At 42.8% G+C, this 16,788-nt stretch overlaps 1 long non-coding RNA gene across 2 annotated transcripts in view; it reads right to left on the bottom strand.

Annotated features, from left to right (window-relative positions):
- LOC139037706 (uncharacterized) overlaps positions 1-16,788 on the bottom strand; it is a 51,323-nt gene that overhangs the window by 32,607 nt on the left and 1,928 nt on the right. The window contains exons 2-3 of one of the 2 annotated variants that reach the window (XR_011490542.1): positions 10,966-11,110; positions 8,224-8,488 (exon numbers count right to left, since the gene is read on the bottom strand). This is a non-coding gene — a long non-coding RNA (uncharacterized lncRNA). Of the gene's footprint in view, positions 1-8,223; positions 8,489-10,965; positions 11,111-16,788 lie in introns of those variants that run through there. The other variant, XR_011490543.1, reaches the window with a different exon arrangement.

The following is a 16,788-nucleotide window of genomic DNA, read 5'->3' as shown; positions in this document are numbered from 1 at the left end:
TGTCACAATTAAGGACTGCTACCGGCATCTACTGGGTAGAGGCCAAGGATGCTGCTAAGCATCCTACAGGGGGCAGGACAGCCCCCACAGTAAAGAATTGTCAGGCCTGTCATGTCAATGAAACGAAGACTGAGAAATCCTCATCTAAGTAAAAGCATCATAAACAACTGGATGCTGAATCCTTTTGCTTTGCTGATGGTCCGATGCAGTTGCTATGGAGACCAAGTGATGCATGCATGCACTTTCAGTGGCTGTGCAGAAGTTTCAAGGTCAGGGTGAGGGAAAAAGACAGACTGATTGAAGCTGCAGAGGTACCACTAGCAAGCAGGGTTCTGCAGGTACCGAACCATCCATCGCACTTAGAGATTGCACCAGGAGCGCCCCCTTCCGGAGCGGAGGAACTTCCGAGTAGGTCTGAGAATTACCCTCAGGAGACCACCTCTTACTGTCTCTTCTGACCCATACTCAGAGAGGTCCCTACCACGAGAGAGCTGACAGCAAGAACTCTTTGAGAGATCTTTCAAAGCAGAGGTATTTCAAAGTATTTGAGAGCATAGGCTGGGTGGAAAGGTGGTTTGGAAATTCAGAAAGATCTAGAGAGTTTCCTAATTTGATCATGGATCCATGGTGATATTTCTTCTTGTGGTAAATTTGACATTGAAGCAATCATCTTGAATGTTTTTATTCCCTTCTGGTTTCAATTTTCTTCTATTTGACTTTATTGCTACCTTTCAGAAAATATTTTTTAAAACTTGATATTGATTTTCTTACCAGTGAGAATGGAAAACTGTGGCTATTTTCCTGGACCAGTATTAGTGTTGAATGGATAACTACAAAAAGTCTTCCCAGATGGTGCTAGTGGTAAAGAACCCACCTGCCAATGCAGGAGACATGAGAGATATAATTTGATCCCTGGGTCAGGAAATCTCCTGGAGGAGAGTATAGCAACCCATTTCAGTATTCTTGCTTGCAGAATCCTCTGGCCAGAAGAGCCTGATGGGCTACAGTCCATAGGGTCATAAAGAGTTAGGCACGACTGAAGTGACTTAGCATGAACACACAGAGAGATAGAGGCATGTCTGTTCAAGGAGAAAGCTCCAGCTTCTCCAAAGATGATCCATCTCAGTGTATTCCTATTCAATCTTTCTGTCTCCTCTTTTTTTTTTTTTTTTTTAACACTTTATCTCTCTCTATCTGAAAGTTAATATCAGGGTCTCTGTTAGCTATAATTGAATATTAGCTAATGAACTTTAGAGAAAGTCTTTAGTTATCAAAACGCAACTTGGCATACTCTAAGTAATTTTATGCATTTCTTTTTAAGGCTTTAATATCTTATATCACCAAAAAAGTCACCCAGGTTTAGTATCCAAATCAAGAGGCACGTTTTGTTTGAAAGGACAATGACCAATTACATCAGAAACCTGAATCTATATTTCACTTGTAAAAATGTACCCTAAGAAAATAAATTCAATGATGTCGCTATTGTTTTTGTCTGCTCAGGAAACATCGTTATTAGTTCTGACAGTGGCACCCCAAATTTCCTGGGGGATGCCCATCCTGACTTCCCCACCATCTAACCATGTGTTTCGGTGGACCTGAAGACTTCCTCAACTCCGAGAGAGCAGCCTGAGACTCAGGTCTAAGAAATAAGTATATTTCATTCTTTTGCCTCCATGATCTGTTCAACTGGAAACTTGATCCAGTCCAGTCCTAGACCAGACGTGAACCCAGGAAATTAGTTGTCTTTCAAGCAAACTCATTCCTGGAAGGAGATAAGGCTAGAGAAATAGAGCTCACCATGTGGAGAGAAGTCTAACTAAGAATATGACCACCACAAAAAATAGAAAACCTTGGGGTGTAAACCTGTGTTAGACTCCTTTCCCAGCCCTAAATTAAGGTAGAAACACATGCTGTCTGTGGAAGCTACAGGACCATGGTAGGAATTTAGCCACGCTATCAGGAATTGTAGGTCTGAAATCACAGGATATTTTGTGCTAATTTTATACTCTAATATGTTCAAATAAATTCCTGTTTTTCATAACCTTCTCTTCCTCCAAATTGTCTTTTTAAAAATTGGGATATAGTTGCTTTCCAATGTTGTTTTAGTTTCTACCGTACAGCAAAGTGAATCAGCTATAGGTTGCTGGTGCTCAGTCACGTCTGACTCTGTGCCCCATGGACTGTAGCCCACCAGACTCCTCTGTCCATGGGGTTCTCCAAGCAGGAATACTGGAGCAGGTTGCCATTTCCTCCTCCAGGGGATCTTCCTGACTCAGGGATCGAACCCACGTCTCTTGTGTCTCCTGCATTGGCAGGTGGGTTCTTTACCACTGCACCACCTGGGAAGCTGTTGAATCAGCTCTCTATATACATATATCCCTGCCCTCTTGGACCTCCCTCCCACCCTCCCCATCCTACCTCTCTAGGTCATCACAGAGCCCAGAGGTGAGCTCCTTGTTCTATATAGCAGTTTCCTACTAGCTACTTATTTCACACCTGGTAGTGTCTACATGTTAATCCTACCTTCCCAATTCATCCCATCCTGCCCATCATGTCCACATGTCCCTTATTTATATCTGTGTCTCTATTCCTGCCCTGCAAATATGTTCATCTGTACCATTGTTCTAGATTCCACATATATGTGTTAATGTACATGGTACATATATACAATGGACTATTACTCATCCATAACAAGAAAGGAAATTGGGTCATTTGTAGAGATGTGGATGGACCTAGAGTCTGTCATACAGAGGGAAATAAGTTAGAAAGAGAAAAACAAATAGTACATATTAACCCCCAAATTGTCTTTTATGTCAGCAGTTTTATCCACACTGTAGGGAAGAGGTCAGAGTGAAATGTCTTTTTCACTTCAAATGGCATTTCCCACAAACCACCCAATCATAAAGCCTTTCCCCTCCCCCAGGGTTCCTCAAAAGGGCCGCTGTGGGCATTTTGCCAAAAAAGTCTTTATGTTCATGGGCCTCTCCTCCAGGATTGTTAACATCTCTAAGCACAGCCACTGACAACTTGACAACTTCTGCAATTCCAGAAGTCTTGAGGGCGCTTTACTTCCCCAGGTAGAGAACCCCTGTGGGTCTGGTGAAGCATCTTCTCTGTCTCATTCAGCATTGTTTTCTACCTCAGCTGTTGTATGTTCTCCAAATTTGGTGATAATTTCAAGATGTGTGGATCTGTATCATAATTTTCACATTTTTAAATAAAGAAATTCTTGCACTTTGTTTTTTTATTTATTTTTTTTGGCTGTGCCACATGGCATGTTGGATCTTAGTTTCCCGACCAAGGATCAAACACTTGTCCCCTGCAGTGTACTGGTGAAGTCTCAATCACTGAACTGTAGGGGAAGTTCCTATAATTTTCACATTTTTTAAGCACTCCAGCAGGAGATTGGTCCTGATAGGTAACCTTTAGCATTATTTCTGTACCTCTAGAATTCCACAGAAGATGGTCTAGACTCCCTGCCAGAAGAAGAGTTCTGATTAGTATTCAGCTCTAAGAAGCCATTGTTTTCTGGTGGTAGGTGAAGAAACAGATGGATAATGATGGCTGATGAGAATGAAGTTCCTACATCATCTTCTGGTTTATTCCTGAGAATCAGATACTTGGGTGTTGTAGGCAGTGACATAAAGTAATCAAGCAGGACCCTGTGGGACTTTCCTGGGAAAGACTTGTCTCTTGTTTATAAAAAAGTTTTACCTTCCTAAGCCTTCCCCAAGGTCCAAAGAAAAAATTTAATCAGAGAAGTGAGAAAATGCAGAAAGAAAGGAAAATAGTCAAGGAAGACAAAATAATAATAGTTTATCCATTAAATAAAATCTAGAAAGAGTATTTAGTTCCTTTTCAAGGACTAAAGATAGTATTTTGAGCCATATCCTTGAGCTGTTTTGCTTGAACTAAGATCCCTAACAAGGTGGAAAAAGTTAACTATCTGCTGATCACCAGCATGTAGTCCCCAGACTGGTTGGAACCAGTTGACTGGTTGACTCCCAATTACCTCACCACCAACCAATCAGAAGAATGTCCTTGAGCTGATTATGCATCCCACAACCCTCTCCCTCAACTGTCTTTAAAAAGCCTTCCCTGAAAGCCATCATGGAGTTCGGATCCTTTGAGCATGAGCTGCCCATTCTCCTTGCTTGGTGCCTGCAGTAAATACTGTACTTTCCTTCACCACAAACTGATGTCAGTAGACTGACTTTCCTCGACATGGGCAAGCAGCCCCCAGTTTGGTTCTGTAACAATAGGAACTTCACTTGCCCTGTCCTTCCCACTGTTCAGTAAACCTTTAATTCCCTGTGCAAGATAATTCGTCTTAAAAGCTTCTAGTGGTTCCAGATTTATTGGTTGTTTGTTGTAAGCCCTATATTTTCTTTTTAATTATGGTAAAATGCCTATAACCTAAAAATCATCCATCCACCTTGGTCATTTTCAACTGTCCTTTCAGTAGCATTAAGTACATTCATATGGTTGTGCAACCAATTTCCTAACTGCTTTCATCTTACAGAATGAAAACTCTGTCCCCATTGAACATTAACTCCCTATCAGCCCTCTTCCAGACTCTGGAAAAACCTCTTCTACATTCTGTCTCCCCGAATTTGATTTTTCCAGGGACCTCCTATCAGTAGAATCATACAGTATTTGGTTTTCTGACTGGCTTATCTCCCACTTAGGATAATGTCCCAACCAATTGTTTTTCAATTTGTTACATTTAATACATAGATTGTTGGCTGGAATAGAGGACATGCTTAGACTTAATAGCAGAAAACATATTCCTCTCCTAGAATTCCAAATTGGATCATCCATGAAAAGATTTTTACAAGAGTTTCTTAGTTCTTACTTTTTCAGTTAACATTACCCTGAGACAGAGTGTTTCCAAGAGATTGTTCATAGGTGGGGTTAATCCAGTGGAGAACTTTCACTGACTTTTATGCCCTGGGAGATCTCCTTTTATCATGTGAGCAAGTATCTGAATTAGACATACTCTTACTCATGCTGAGTGTTATCTAGACATAATTTTTCTTCAAATTCTGTTACTGGCCTTTGGCTGCAGACAAATAAGTTAATTCACATCCATGTCAATAACTCAGTCACACAAAAATTGAATCAATGAATTTAATTAGGTCTCCATGTATGCTCTAATTTGGCAATGATAGCATTTCTAGTGATGTGGTAAGATTAATCACTGGATGTCAGAAATGGAACATGCTGGTTTGTGAAGAATTTGATATAGCTTCCCTGGCTGGAACAGGGACTGTTAGCCATGGGTTTTCTTGGACAGTGTTATGGTCAATTACCACAAGAGGAGAAGGTGACAATCTGAATCTTATCACCTGGAGAATCAGAGTCAAATGCTCCAACATTCTGTATTGGCTTTGGAGGAATTAAATGCCTGTTTTGAGTAAGAAATCAGTGGTCCCTCACTTGTGGGGCCATATCAAACTAAAAGTCTTCTGCACAGCCAAGGAAACCATCAACAAAGTGAAAAGATAACCTACTTATTGGGAAGAAATATTTGCAAATCATATATCTGATAAAGGTTTAACATTTGAAATATACAAAGAACTCATATATCTCAACATCAAAAACATAAAAAAGCTCAATTGAGAAAAATGGGCAGGGGCTTCCCTGGTGGCTCAGTGGTAAAGAATCATCCTACCAGTGCAGGAGACATGGATTCCATCCCTGATCCAGGAAGATCCTGCATGCCTCGGGGCAACTAAGCACATGAGCCACAGCTACCAAGTCCGAGCTCTAGAGCCCGGGAGTTGCAGCTGCTGAGCACACGTGCCCCAGAGCCCCTGCTTCACAACAAGAGAAGACGCCCAGTGAGAAGCCCACACGCCACAACTAGACAGTGGTCACCACTCACCGCAACTAGAGAAAAGCCCACGTGGCAACGAAGACCCAGCACAGCCAAAAATAAATAAATAAGCAACAAACTGTTTTTAAATGTGCAGAGGATCTCAACAGATATCTTTCCAAAGAAGATGGCCAACAGACACACGAAACCCTGTTCAACATCATCACCAGTCATCAAGAAGGAAGATAAAGTAACTTTGTTCAGTTCTGAGATTCAGTTAGGGGAAATGGAGCTTCACTCCTTAGATAGTCTTCTTTGACCTTGCAACATCTCTCCAGGAAGCTTTTCCCTTTTATAAAACACTAAACATGACCACTAATATTAGTACGAAGAACATCAGTGGAGGTGCTTAGGGCAGGCAAAGGCCAGACGAGAGACATGGGTTGCCACCTTCACAAACAGGCATCACTCCATAAAAATGCCACCTCATTTGCCCAGTGTCAAGTAGAGTAGTATTTCAGACCTAGAAACATTTGCCTCGCAGCATCAAAATAATTGAATACTGTAATGGCTCAGCAGCCTGCTTAAAGTTATAATACCAGGATTTACATTATTCTTAGCCATGGGCACACGGTCCCCAGATATTAACAACTCCCTTCCCTTCATCCCCCGCGCAATAACCAGAATGTCTTGTCAAGCTCTTATGCAACAATCCTTGAAGCATGTCAGCTCCTGGCAACAAATGCACTTAGCCAGAAAAAAAATCACATCAACTAGCGAAGAAAAAACTCCTGACTGAATACAGTTTGAAATTGCCGCAATCTGTAAAGCACATAGAGGAACAGAAGCTTCACCTGCCTGCCCATCTGGTTGGTTGGTGAGTTTCCATCTGATCTGGATGGATTCTGAGGGGCTAGAACCTAAGACGAGGCAAGGTCCTCCTTCAGAGTGGCTCTCAGAATCCCCCCGTCTCTGCCTACCTGGTGCAGATCACCGGGGCAATGACTCAACTCTCCATATAATTGCTTCTTTCAAGAGTCACAGTCAGTGGAGACACAGACATAGAGAATGGACTTCTGGACCTGGTGGGGGGAGGGAAGAGTGGGAGGAAGGGGAGGGTGGGATGTACGAAGAGAATAAGATGGAAACATGTACATTACTATATGTAAAATACATAACCAATGGGGATTTATTGTATGACTCAAGCAATTCAAACCAGGGCTCAGTAACAACCTGAAGGGGTGGGAGGGAGGGAGGTCCAAGCAGGAGGGGACACAGGTATACCTATGGCTGATTCATGTTGATGTTTGGCAGAAACCAACACAATATTATAAAGCAATTATCCTTCAATTAAAAATAAGTGAACTTAATTAAAAACAAACACACAAAAGACTCACAATTTCAAGTTCCAAAGCCACCAGAGAAGTGACATAGATAGATGAAGTGGTTAGTTGGGGACTTGATTTAATCAAAGAAGGTGTATGCACCCCAATAAGGGGACCAACAGGGACTCACCTCCCGTCAGCTTTTCCCAACCAGAATGACCCACTGTTGATTGATTTCCTACATTTTCCAGGGCATCAGGGATGATTGCTTTTAATACATGTTTTAAATGTGTTTGTTTATTTTTGGCTGTGCTGGGTCTTCATTGCAGCGTGTGGGTTTTCTCTAGTTGCAGTGAGTGGGGGCTACTCTCTAGTTGCGGTGCTCTGGATTCTTATAGCAGTGGCTGCTCTTGTTGTGGAACCAAGGCTCTAGACATGTGGACTTCAGTAGTTGTGGCTTGAGAACTCAGTTGCCCGGCAGCATGTGGGATTTTCATGGACCAGGGGTTGAACTCATGTCTCCTGCACTAGCAGACAGATTCTTAACCACTGGACCACCAGGGAAGTCCCTACATTTTTCATTTTAAAACAGCTTGAGATTTGTGTAATTAAAGTGAAGATAGCAGAGAGTGCTCCTCTAGATGACACACCCCCGTCCTCCCTATTATCCCTGGGTTGGGAAGATCCCCTTGGAGATGAGAATGGCTACCCACTCAAGTATTCTTGCCTGGAGAATTCCATGAACAGAGAAGCCTGGTGGGCTCCAGTCCATGGGGTAGTAAAGAGTTGGACACTACTGAGCGACTAACACTTTACCTTTGTAGGGAGCATTTGTTACCCTTTATGAACCGATATTGAGCTTCCCTGGGGACTCAATGGTAAATGGTCCACCTGCCAATACAGGAGATGTGAGGTCGATCTGAGTCAGGAAGACCCCTTGGAGAAGGGAATGGCAATGCACTCCAGTATTCTCGGCTGGAGAATCCCATGGACAGAGGAGGCTGGTGAGCTACGGTTCAGAGGGTCGAAAAGAGTCAGACACGACTGAGCCACTGAGCACACTCACACCATGAACCGATGTTAGTACTTTCACTAAGCAAAGTCCAAACTTTAATCAGAGGGATATACAGTTTATAAGGTAAAGCTTTGGGTATTTAAGAGTTGATCATTGTGGTAAGCAGAGTAATTGCCCCTCATTAAGGATATCTGTGTTCTAGCCCCCAGAGCCTATGAATATGTCACCGTACATGGAAAAAGGGACTCTTCAAGGTATGATTCAGCTACAGATCTCAAGATGGGGAAGTGGTCCGGCATTATCCAGGTGGCCCAATGCAATCACAGCATCCTTAGGAGTAAAAGTTAGGAGGGTCAGAGTCAAAGAAGAAGGTGTGATGGAAGCTGAGATCAGTGATGTAACTGTAAGCCAAGGGTGGCAGGCAACTTCTAGAAGCTGAAAAGACCAAGGAGACACATTCTTCTCAGAGATTCTAGAAGACACACAACCCTGACAACAACTTGATTTTATCCCAGTTCAATCCATTTACCTTTGACTTGTAGAACTAAAAAAAAAAAAAAAAAAAAAATTAAATATTATGTTCCTTTAAAGTTAGATTTATGATCATTTGTTTCAGTGGCAAATCATGAATGCAACCAGAAGGTAAACACCCCACCTATAAAACACAAGTTCACCCCTCCCTGGCCTGCCACTTCGCAGAGGATCATTGTCTGCTTGAGAATGGAAAATGAAATTATATCCCCTCTGCATCACAAACCATGGTACCATCCCTGACACATAGAAGATGCTTAATATATGTCTATTAAAAGAATGCTTTTAGCACATTTAAAGCCACTAAATAAATGATTAATATCTTCCAACAAGGAACAATGAGCATTCTTCATTCTTGGGCAAAAAGTGTGAGAAATAGTGATTCTATTTATTTCTGGCCACTTAGGGCTCCTGAAGTATGTATCCATATTTCTAAGCTACTTTAAGTATGCCTTTGATTTCCTATTATGGAACAAAATGAGACACACGCTTACAGTTTGCCGGTGGAGTGTCATTACCGACAAAGTAACTATGCTTTTGAAAATGGTACAAGTGGTGAAAGCACCATTTCGGAGTTCATTGTCAGTCTTTCCAATTTCAAGAGCCCAGAGAAAAAAGGCTCCTTAGCCTATTTTCATTTTCCTCAGCTAAGACTTTAACTGCGAAGCTTTTCTTTTGTTGGGCTTGGGCCCCTGGAACAAGTGCCTTCTGGGTTAAAATCTGCACAGAGATAATATTAGGCTAACAAGAGAAACATCAATGTCATTATCTTTCTACCTGCTGGAAAGCCCCGGGTGTTACCTTCCTTTAGAAGCCATTCACCCTTTGGAAATAGAGATGGATTCAGCATGAGGGGACTGTTACCAAGCCGGAGCTCACACTGCTTGCCAGGGAACAGGCCAGTAAACAGAGGGATAAGGTCCTGGGGCAAGGAACAGAGACTTTTATTCAGAAAGCCAGTGGATGAAGAAGATGCCAGACTAGCCACTTCCTTCACTAGGGAATGTTCCCAGCCCAGGGGTTGGGACTAACTCAGGAATCATCTTCCCTGAGTTAGAATGCAGGCTTCTTTTATGCCAAAAGTGGGGGAGCAAAGTCAAACACTTCCTGGTTCCCATCAGCCTCTGGATGAAATGTGTTCATTTCTTCCTTCCTGCAGTCATTCACAGGTGGCCCTGCCCAGGATAGTTCCCCTGAGCTAAACAAAGATATTTTAGTTTAAAGCTTGTTACCTGGGAGGCAGGGTTCCCGGCGATGGGCCATTATGTATAATTTAAGCTCACAGGCAACATTCCTTTGGGCTCTCCTGGTGGCTCAGAAGTAAAGAATCTGCCTGCCAATGCAGGAGACAGGGGTTCTATCCCTGGGTGTGGAAGACCCCCTGGAGGAGGAAATGGCAACTCACTCCAGTATTCTTGCCTGGAGAATCTCATGGACCAAGGAGCCTGGCGGGCTACAGTCCACGGGGTCACAGGAGAGTCAGACCCGACTTAGTGACTAAACAACAACATCCCTTTAGTGATTAGCTTGTAGAAAAAGCAATAAAACACAAAGGTTAAAGGAAAAGAAACAGGTCCAGTAGAGAGGCAGATTTGTATTTTTCCCTTTTGCAGGACCACACAGACATAAAGCACAGAAACAGTGGTTTGAGTCTTGAAACATTAACTTTCCTTTTCCAGATAGGCTCTGATGACACAGATCCCTTTCTATCTCTTTCCCCACTTTTAGCTCCCTCTCATCCCTCCCTTGGACACTATTGTACATGCTTTTCCTGTTCATGGAAGGCAGCTGTGTTGCCCCCTTCAGAGTCCTGGTGTAGTCAGAGGCAGCCTGTGTCATGCCCATCCCTCCTGGGTACATTCCCTAATGATTGCTGATGTGGTCGAGTACATTCTGTATCCTTCCCTGGATTCTGTGTGGTTGCCTTTAACCCGTCATTCCCATCATCTCACTGCTATGGTTTTAGACTGTCACTCTGGGGTTGAATTTCTGTGGATCTTGTTCTTCATGAGCATCTGGAAGAAACTCAAGGGGGTCCCTGAGTCAAGAAGTAGCTTCTCTCTTTTGCCTCTTTCAGGAAAATTTGGGCTCCGAGGTCTAGTTGCTGATACCTGGCTCTGGCCAAGGTCAATGTCCCAAGCTCCATGGCCTCATCTATTTAAGGGCATGATTTGATCTGCCTATCAGAGCTGTGACGCCCGTTAAGTTCTTGGCTTCCAGGAAAGGGCAGATGTAATTATTAATCATTCAGTCATTCTTTCATTCATCAAACCCACCTTCAATGACGGGCACTGGGGTACAGGACCCCGAAGTTCAGGCTTTGAACAGACGGTTTGGGGCTCAAACTGCAGCTCTGCCATTGGCTACTTGAGTTAACCAGGTCAGTGTGTATATCATTTGTTTTTGCTTCAGTTTTCTCCCCTGTAAAATAAGTACTATGCTGGTATTGGCCTCAAAGAGGTGTTTTACAAGAAAACTAAGTGTATGCAGAGTTCTATGCACAGTTTACCCTTAGTAAAATTTAGGTAATAATACTGATACTATCAGAATTACAGTCAGGCTCAGGCAGCCTGACTCCAGAACCTGAGTATTCACAATTGTGCAAAACTACCTGTATATTGGATTGGGCAAAATGCTCATTTGGGTTTTTCCATACAATGTTATAGGAAACCTTGAACTTTTGGGTCAACCCAATTATTGTTAGTCATGATGAAGTCTCTCTAATGTATTACCATTACTCAGGTAGGTTATGTCTTTGAAAAAGACCCTGATGCTGGGAAAGATTGAGGACAGGAGGAGTAGGGAGCAACAGAGGATGAGATGGTTGGATGGCATCATGGATTCAACGGACATGAGTTTGAACAAACTCCAAGAGATAGTGAAGGACAGGGAAGCCTGATGTGCTGCAGTCCATGGGGTCACAAAGAGTCAGACACAACAACTGAACAACAGCAACAAAATATCTTTGATGCTGGTGAATTCAGTTTTGTTCCTTCCAGAGCTCTGGGTACCATCATATTGTGGGGTAACCTGTGGGAGGGACACTTGGCCATGGGAAGAGAGGTTCCAGTAACAGCTGGGGTGCTGTAAGTCTCCTGGGGAATTCAATCTGCTGACTTCAGACCCTTTTAGAGAGCCTGGGACCAAAATTGCCATGAGCTACTCCTGACACCTGCTGGTCCTTTTGCTCCTGGTTGGGTCACTGATGTTGAGATCCAGCTGCTGCTCACCCATGAAAGCATAAGGATCTGTATTGGGGCAGATAAGGGTTCAGGGCATAATTCAGCTTCTAGGGCTGGCAACTCCAGTGGTTTCCTCATAAGTCAAGGAGAAAAACAAAATTGCTGAAACACTGAGTAGCAAATGCAGTGATTGAGATATTACAGTGACTTTAGGTCCAGATCCAACCAGTCCATCTTAAAGGAGATCAGTCCTGGGTGTTCATTGGAAGGACTGATACTGAAACTCTAATACTTTGGCCACCTCATGCAAAGAGTTGACTCATTGGAAAAGACCCTGATGCTGGGAGGGATTGGGGGCAGGAGGAGAAGGGGACGACGGAGGATGAGATGGCTGGATGGCATCACTGACTTGATGGACGTGAATTTGAGTAAACTCCGGGAGTTGGTGATGGACAGGGAGGCCTGGCGTGCTGCAATTCATGGGGTCGCAAAGAGTCAGACATGACTGAGCGACTGAACTGAACTGAGCTTATAGGTCCAGATTTTGGAGTCTGTTCTGTAAACTTGTGTTCAACTCCCAGTGGCTGAAATGTATTCAAGTTAAATAATCCTTGTGTGTGTCACTTTCCTTGTCTGCAAGATGGGAACGAGATAGGACCTACCTACTATGATTCTTATGGGATACAATGAGTTAAGAGATATGTAGCATTAGGACAAATCTCTGCATATTCGTTAATAATTGAGAGTCATTATTAACTGTAAAAGTGTGAGCACACACATACCCAAAAAAACTATTTAATCAATCTGATTTGCTGCACAATATAATATATGTCTCATATTTATAGGATAAAAATGTCTAACTGGTAACAGCAGCTATTTCCAACTTTTTTTGCGTCTTTTCCCCAACGTCCTGCAGGCAGCTGCAGAGAGCTTTGAGAAATAATAAATGTGCTATATATTCCAGCTTCTTTGATCCCCTGTCTTTAGTCTAAAATATGGAAAGGCTTGGGTGTAAATATGGCTGTGAAGTCTTTTATGGCTCCCATTAACGTGAAAATGTGCTTGTGTAATGCACTCAGTTGTGCCTAAATCATCCTCACTCCTGCCTGGTTTCATATTGTCTGGGAAAGAGAACACTGGAGCAGGGCAGTCATCATGCAGTAACAAGCACGTGGACATTGGTGGCCCGAAGAGCTTTTTAGTAGATTAATCGAAAGTCTCACTGTGTGAGCCAGAGAATCTCAGCCAGTGACACTGAACAGGCACTCTCACAATTCACAAGTAGTGGTGGCTAAAGAAAACGAAATCGTGGGATACATCCCACCACCAATACTTGGATAAGAAAAGTCACCAGCCTGAGTTGCCCTCATTTCAGAACTCGGAGGCAGCCTGGCTGGCTGCACTGCCTGTAGCCATAGGTTGAAGCCTGGACCCCAACACCCGGCCATCAAGGGTTAAGTCCTGGCTCTGCTGCTTGCTCGCTGTGTGACCTTGGTGAAATCAGTTGCCCTCTCTGCGCATCTGTTTATCTGCAAGGTGGGAATGGCAACGATAGCAATATTGCTGATGAAACTCAGCCTGTGTTCACCAGTGCCAAACAGAAATGTGGAGACAGAGTTTTGGATGAAGTAGGAAAGAGTAGCCTTTGTTGCTTTGCCAGGCAAAGGGGGCCACAGCGGGCTAATGCCCTTAAGACTGTGTGAATTGCCTGGAGGGCGTAGTGAGGAGTTTTATAATGCTCGATGAGCAGGGTGTGGTCAGCTCCTGGGCAGTTCTAGGATTGGCTGGCATCAAGGTGAAGTTTCAAATGTCAGCTTTCTGGTTTTAGCCAGTCTAGGGTCTGTGTTCTTATGGTCAGCAGTTTACATCTGGAGGCAGGGGTCTGCTTCTTGTAAAAAGAAAAAAAAAAAAAAAAAAACCTTAGGAATGTGTGTCAGGCCTTTATCTGTATCTTTCAGGGAACTGGGAGTTTGGTGATGCTGCTATGGGGCAGAATTAAAGTCTAAATTGTTAATAGTTCCCCAGCCCAACAGCCATTCTTTGTTTCTACATTTCTCAATCATTAACTCTTGGGTCATCAATTTTCTTCAAAAGACAAGGACTCTGGGGCTTGTACACCATTTCAATCCTTATCTCTTAGGTCACTGAAAGGGCAAGGTTGACCAGACTTTGGGAGCACACACAGAACAGGACCTGGAGTATAGAAAACACAGGGTAAGAGTTGGCTATCATCACTGTATTGTTATTATTGTTGTATTAAAGTCTTCATAGAAAATACATGGCACTCTTAAAATAAGATGTACTTAGTAACTCAGTCATGTCTGACTCTTTGTGACTCAAAAAAGGACAGGACTTAATAAAAGTAGCATTTAAATGGCTTGGTCAGGGTAAGTAGGCTGAGGATGGCCCCACATCCAGGACCTAGCATCAGATGAAAGCCGTGACACCACTCCCTACCTTCCGCCCAACCAGAGGGCCAGGAGGAGGGGGCAGTTTGCAGAGTAGGGAGAGCGGTGGCAATGAGAAGCACTTGAGAAGCGCTCATCCAGTGGGAATTGTAGTTTCTGTGAAAGCAACCCATATGATGCTAAATCATGGAAGAGTAGGGAGAGAATGTGAGCCATAAATCCCTTGACCTTTCTCATATCTTAACCCCGAAACCCCAGTGCCTCCCATTGCTGCTATTCCATCGTTAAGTTGGGTCCAACTCTTGGTGACCCTAAGGACTGTAGCCCGCCTGGCTCCTCTGTCCATGAGATTTCCCAGGCAAGAATACTGGAGTGGATTGTCATTTCTTTCTCTAGCCTCCCATTCAAAAATCTAACCAAAAACCAGCCGACATGGGAGTCCAGTTAATCCATTACGAAAAGATCAGCTTCCAGCTTTCAGATTGGTACTGGGGTAAAGAGATGTGGGCAGTGATTAGAAATCATCCAACTTCAAGAAAAACAGTCTCTGAACCATCTATATTATATGTGCAACTAGTAAGAACAAACTGAGCAGATATTCCCAATATAGTCACATACCCCACTGCCAAGAAATGCTAACAGGACAAATATAACTGGCATAAATATTTCTCATTTTTCCAATCCGCAAGAACTGCTTAGTGCCTTTTTGTTTTGGTTCCAGGCCAGAGTGAGGAAGAGTGATAATCCTCGTAAAAACAACCTGAACAAAAATAGTGACAGCAACTGGCATGTTGATAACACTAAACAATTATCAAACTGTTTCCATGCATTTAATTCCATTTTAGCCCTGTATGATAAATTTGTGGTAAAGAAGATATTGATTCCTTTTTGAAAAAGAAGGAAATTGAAGATGAAGAGTTCAGTTGAGTAGGATCAAAACCCACTGTATCATCCTTGCTTAAATTTCTTAGAGAGTGCAAGGAGAAATAGTAACTTTACAGAATAGTGTTTGGACTTCCCTGGGGGTCTAGTGGTTAATCCGCAATGCAGGGGACACAGGTTCGATCCCTGGTCTGGGAAGATTCCACATACCACGGAGCAACTAAGCCTGTAGGCCCCAACTACTGAGCCTGTGCAGAACCCATGTTCTGCAACAAGAAAAGCCACAGCAATGGAAAGTCTGCACACAGCAACTAGAGAAAGGCCTTGCCCAGCACCCAAGACCCAGCGCAGCCAAATATATATATGAATAGGGCTTAAAAGTACAAGATGCAAAATTTACTTATCTGTTTTATTTAAGAAATAAGTTGAGAAGTATTGTAAGACATCAGACTTCAGACACTGGACAGCAAAGTTGTGGAGAAATTGGAGTCTTTGAACACTGTTTGTGAGAATGTAAATAAAATAGTGCAACAGCTATGCAAACAGTATGGGGATTCATCAAAAATTAAATGTGGAACTGGCATATGAGCCAGGGATCCCACTTTGGGATATATATCCAAAAGAACGGAAAGCAGGGTTTCAAGAGATAGCTACACTCTTCAATGAGTGGGAAACACTTGAAACACATGCAACATACTTTATTGTTGATGTTAGGACATAGACTATTCAGCCATAAAGTTTTCCTTGTGACCAGCTCTTCTAAAATATTTCTTAAACCTCCAAATTCTGTATTTCTAGTATCATATATGTTACATTTTTAAATATTCTGTTTTTATATTAATACTTTTGAAAAATGAAGTAAGAGATGAAGACTTTCGTAAACTGATAGGTTTGGTGGAAAGAGTACTCTAGGTTGGGAAGTTACTGAGAGCTCTTGCAATCACTTATACTATCTACTGCTTCATATCCCCAGAAAGAATCATTTAAGCATGGCTTCCTGATAGCTCAGTTGATAAAGAATCTGCCTGCAATGCAGGAGATCCCAGTTTGATTCCTGGGTTTGGAAGATCCCCTGGAGAAGGGAAAGGCTACGCACTCCAGTATTCTGGCCTGGAGAATTCCAAGGACTGTATAGTCTATGGGATCACAAAGAGTCGGACACAACTAAGCACTTTCACTTTCAAGCAGGCTTCTAGCCCTCCTTACTGATCACTCAGAAAATTATCTCCTACAAATTTATGACTGCTCTGTCACTTGAAGAGTAGAAAACAACTAATGTTTTAAATGACTCATTTGCACTAAACAGTTAGCTCTGGGAGAAATATTTTATCTGAAAGACTCAGAAGCATAAGTCATGAAGCCTACAGGTTACAATCACAGGTTTATTTGAAAAGGGCATACTTTAGATTTAGTGGTTGGACACAGAATACAGAGCTATTACTGAGATAACAGTGCTTTTATATGCAGCATCAATGTGAATTCTGAAAAGCAATAGGAACATTATCCTGGTGGGAGGAGGGGCCTTTGAATTGACTGGAATAATTTAATTATGGAAGGACTCATTTTCCAACCAGAAATTCCAGGCAGCAGTGGCAAAATGGTGGCCTTGGTAGGACACCTAGGGGCC

Source organism: Odocoileus virginianus, chromosome 12 (genome assembly GCF_023699985.2).
Source record: "Odocoileus virginianus isolate 20LAN1187 ecotype Illinois chromosome 12, Ovbor_1.2, whole genome shotgun sequence".
NCBI classification, from domain to species: Eukaryota; Metazoa; Chordata; class Mammalia; order Artiodactyla; family Cervidae; genus Odocoileus; species Odocoileus virginianus.
The sequence above is the reverse complement of the archived record's forward strand: the minus strand, read 5'-3'. Positions and strand labels throughout refer to the sequence as shown.